The sequence below is a fragment of the Trachurus japonicus genome, chromosome 9 (genome assembly GCF_045865225.1).
Source record: "Trachurus japonicus isolate A0001 chromosome 9, Traja_1.0".
Classification (NCBI taxonomy): domain Eukaryota; kingdom Metazoa; phylum Chordata; class Actinopteri; order Carangiformes; family Carangidae; genus Trachurus; species Trachurus japonicus.
Genome location: NC_140915.1, coordinates 30,268,913 through 30,273,956, shown reverse-complemented (window position 1 = coordinate 30,273,956; position 5,044 = coordinate 30,268,913).

Below are 5,044 nucleotides of genomic sequence, written 5' to 3'. Positions count from 1 at the left end.
CCAGATTTTTTTTTTTTTTTTTTTAGCTCGAGGGTGCACTGAACTGAATAGCTCCTTGATTGGATGTTTCTTGTCAAAATGCACCATGGGAGACAGAGTTAATGCCTCACCTTGCGTGTACACTCAGTTGTATTTTTCACCTTTTAACCAAAGAATCAGATATTTTCTAAAGCAGCTGTTCATCTTTCCTACAGCACTGCTAATTCAACTGGGAGAGTTTCATGCTTCAACTGTGAATCGTGTGGAGAAAATTAATCTTATTTCCACAACTAAGGATACACCGATACAGAAAAAACTCCTTCCACTTCATAACTATACAAAAGGGTGTTGGTAAAAAAAAAAGTGTGTACAGTCATCTTAAGCTATGCAACAGCAATTTTTAAAAGAGCCATGAAATTGAGAAAAAATATGTATAAAGAGGTTGAAATAGTTCAGTATATTGAGAGGTCCCTAATCCTAATGAAGCAATACATAATTTTTGCTCTTTGTTTTGAAATACACACACACACACGCACGCACACACACACACACACACACACACACACACCATATTTGGTATTTCTCAATCCATTATTTTTTAATGTTGTGTGAATATTCCCACACAGCACTTCCTAGCTGTGGCTGTGTGTGTTTGCGTGCGTGTGTGTGTGTGTGTGTGTGTGTGTGTGTGTGTGCCAGAGGCCTCTCCCAAGGAGTAGAGAAGATTCAATATGTCTACCTCCATTTAAGCTCTGAAACATTCATGCCAACCAGCACAGAGGGGCACGCACACACACAAACACACACACATACACCTGTGAGCTACAGCCGGTAGAAAGATTGCTCTCATTTTGCGTCTGCATTATAAAAATCTTAATTTTTGCAGACTGCTGTCAGAGGATTTCTTGTGATTTCAGGTTCTGGAGACTTGTGAATTAAAATGTGATTGATGTGACTGATTGTGTTGGACCCTTCAGTCTCAGCATCTTCTTGTCTCCTGCACAGCGGCCCACCGAGCAGCAGCAAAGAGTGTATATGTTTCTCCTCTTATGAATTATGAACACAGTTAGCTCTTTTGTTTATAAATTATTACTGATGTGCCTGCCTCCAAACGATAGTCGGTGGAACAAATGTATTTACACTGTAACCAATCGCATTATTGCTTTTTTATTTTCACACATATTTGTTTTATCGAGAGCAAGTTGTTTGGGGTCGAGCGCGAAACAAAACAACTCATTTCAGAAACATGATTTTCATTAGGAGGAAACAAATGTTTATTTTACCAGCACTTTGAGGGAGAATCATGAATAAATATGGTGTTTGTCTCTGAGGTAAATAAAACAGCAGCAATGCAGCAGGAAAAGAGAAGAGATGAAGATGCAACAGAGATGCGGTTTGGTTCTCTGTGGACTTCTGGTCATGGCTGTGGAGAAGAGCGCAGGCGCGAAAATACAGATCTGTTATGTTCAGTATGAATGAGTTGCACATTTCAAAATCAGATTCACAGAAAATGAGACAGAAACACTAACTATTCTATAAATACAGTCTAAAATGCAGAAGGGAAGTGAGAAATTCATGATGGGGGGGCGGGGGGTGACTCCAGACGAGAGGAAAAAAAAAAAAGCAAAACAAAAACACAGAGGTCATGAATATGATGAATATGGAATGTGTGTTCCCTGTGATTTAAATATTCATGACATGACGATTAATATGTCATAACGGCATTATCAGCTTCAGCAGCCAAAAGAGGAGAAAACTCTGGCTTGATTGATCTCATCAGGACATCATCAATAATGGATAACTCCAATCATAGCACTGGGAGCACACACTTGCACACAGGCAGGCGCACATGAGCACACCCCGACACACACAAACAATTATGCCACTATGTGTAATTTCAACCCACCGTTAAATCAGACTCGCAGACACATCATTACACCATGATTCACCTTTGTTGGTTGCTAAGTGAGAAAATATTTGTAAAAACTGATCATGAGCTCTGCGCACAGAAGTGCTGTAAATCTCCAAATAAGGTTCAGCGCGCAAATGACTCTCAGATTTTGAGTTATTAGGCTAGAATGAATTAGGATTTGTTTTTTATAAGACAAGGGTTTAAGATTAACTCCACAGGCCTTTATTTAAAGGGATAGTTCACCCAAAATTCAAATTTCACTCATTATCTACTCACCCTCATGTCGACTAGGGGCTGGGAGAAGTTTCAGAGTCCTCCGTGCCTTCTCTGAGTTACAGCGGGGCTCCGTGCAGCACTGCATGTCCATATGACGGTTGCGAACGGACACCACTTTTCTTCGTCCAAAAAGACACACCAAAAACCATCCAAATCACGTGAGATTTGGACGGACCAGGAAGAGGAGCTTCCACTACAAACAAGCTTGAAATATAGACTTATTTAATTAATTCATGTTGGGGCTTCAATACAAGGCGGACATTACAGACGAGCTGTGTGGAGGTATTTGGATGGTTTTTGGTGTGTATCTTTTTGGACGAAGAAAAGTGAGCTCCGTTCGCAACCGTCATATGGACATGCAGTGCTGCATGGAGCCCCCCTGTAACTCAGAGAAGGCACGGAGGACTCTGAAACTTCTCCCAGCCCTTAGTCGACATGAGGGTGAGTAGATAATGAGTGCAATTTGAATTTTGGGTGAACTATCCCTTTAAGGCTGACAGCTCATCTATTGGTTCACATATGTCACAAATACCTGATATCTGATAAGAATGCTGGAAAACCTTCCTGAACCCAATGTGAATGTAAAGAAAGTGTGTCTGCCCTAAAAGTCTCATCTCCCAAGGAAAGTTTGAAAATTCAGCTCAACTGACAAACTCCAGACAGCAACATAAATGTTGCAATGTTACTTTTGAAATGTAATGTAATTTAGACACGGCCCTTTGAGTCCCACTTCTGGTCTTGGATGGGAACCATGTGGGCCCCGGTGAAGACCTCTGCTTTGCAGTTCTTTGGTTCACTGTTCACATTAGTAAAGTCTACCAGGAGCTCAAAGTATTATACAGTACCAAATATACTTGATGTAGATTTCTTCATCTGCTGAAGTCTGCAAAGAATCACATCCACTGTAGACTGTCCACTCTGTAATCCCACCATAGTGGTCACTTTTTTGTGTACTGTATGTATTTCCTGTCCTTGTATGTGACTCTTTTATACTGTATATCGCTGCAAGCTGTTTCATTTGGTCTTTCTCTTCTCTTTTTCTTTTGACTTGGGCAGCAAAGCCTTTTTTTGCTGTCAGGACGCCACCATCATTTTTTCTAGTGCTTATTGTAGAACACATCTGCACACATATACAAGCATGAAAACACGCTAGACGGTTAACAGCTTAGTTTATAAAGCTATGGGTTATGTTCCATATGTTATACTTAATACTTACTATAATGTTTTCTGTCAAAGAGAGAAACAGGGAAGGTGCTGAGTGTAGCATGTCTCTATTGTAGTAGTGAGGACATCACCATGGAAAGCACATTATAGGCTACTGAATTATCAAGGTTAACATGGAGAAAGGGTTGGGCTGGTGTTCACATCAAACATCATAAACAGGGAATCACAGCAGTAGAAGCCCACATCTGAGATGTTGTATATTATTGTTTATAATAAAGTAAACTTCAGAATAATGGCCTCTGTTATTTTCAGGGGTCTGTTTCTCTCTGTTTCTACTGTTAAGGTAAATTAAGGCGGCCGCTATTTGAGGATATACTTGGTTTAATCTGCTTGCTGTAATCTAATTTTCATATCCCAGGGATCTGATTTGATTGCACAGAAACATAAATATTTAAACTACACTTGAAAAACAGTAGCTGCAGATTAAGACTAAAAGTCAGTCTCTCCTCTACACCAGCAAGTTTTGAAAAGATTTAGAGCAGAGAAGACTCCACGCCAAAAAGATGTCAGACACAACGAACACATAGCGCCGAGGCTGAGGAGCCACTAAGAAGCATGTTAGCGAAGGAATGTTCACTGCCGCTGCTCCTCTTCCTCTAACCTCCCTCCCCCCCCCCAGCGCCGGAGGAGACAATCTCAAACAGACAGATCATGGTGGTGATGTGTGTGTGTGTTTTGGTAAGAGAAATGTATGTGCATGTGTGTGTGTGTGTCTGTCTGTGTGTGGTTAGTGATGGAGGTGAGTTTTAAAGGATGAGACTCTTGGATGGGCCTCTCTTGTAAAGTGCTCCATTTGTGCACAGTGGTGTCCTGAGTGTCTAGACTAACTTACATGCAAAGCTCATTCCTACAGTATGTGCTGATGTGAACCTCTCTTGTTCACTCGCTCGCCCTGCGTCTCTCTCCCCTCTGATCTGTACAGTAGAGAGGCCCTACTGTACTTAGCCGTCATGAAATTTAAATGAAGCTCCTCTTCTAACCACATCTGCTCTGCTCCATGTTTAACCTTAAGGTGAAATATCTTCGATAATAACACTGAAGTGACCTTATCCCTGCAAACCAACTGCGCTCATTTCAGGAAGGAAAACAAAATCAACGATATATTAAGTATTGTATTTTTCCTTCCTCTCTCCTCTTCTTTCTTTCCTTCCCTCCTGCTTTAATCTGGTTGCTCAATTTAGACTGCGCTCTGTAGCCTCAGGGCTGAAGGCAACGCTTAAAGAGTGTCTAGCCTCACTACAGCTGGGCCTCTCTGCCAGACAGACCACACACGCACGCACACGCAGAAACTACTGGATGTAAACCTGATGCAAGCACCAAGCATATACTTGAACCAAACCCTAAAAACAGTGTCTTATAGCAGCTGCAAACCCAACATTAAAAACTCTTCCACTCTTGGCCGACCTGCTCTTGTGGTTGATTCAGTCATCTCAATAAAACCACCATTCTGGGAAAAGATTACCCAGGACTTGCTTGGACGATAAAGTGCCTTTTCTTGTACACTTCCACTCAGGAAGTGGTGGAAATCAGAGGAGATTTTGCTCCTTTACACCTCAGCCACAATAGGGCAGGTGTCTTGTGTTAGATTACCCCTGAGATTATCGTCAGACCTGCTGCTGCTGCTGCCAAGTATTGAGAAAAAAGTGTATCGAC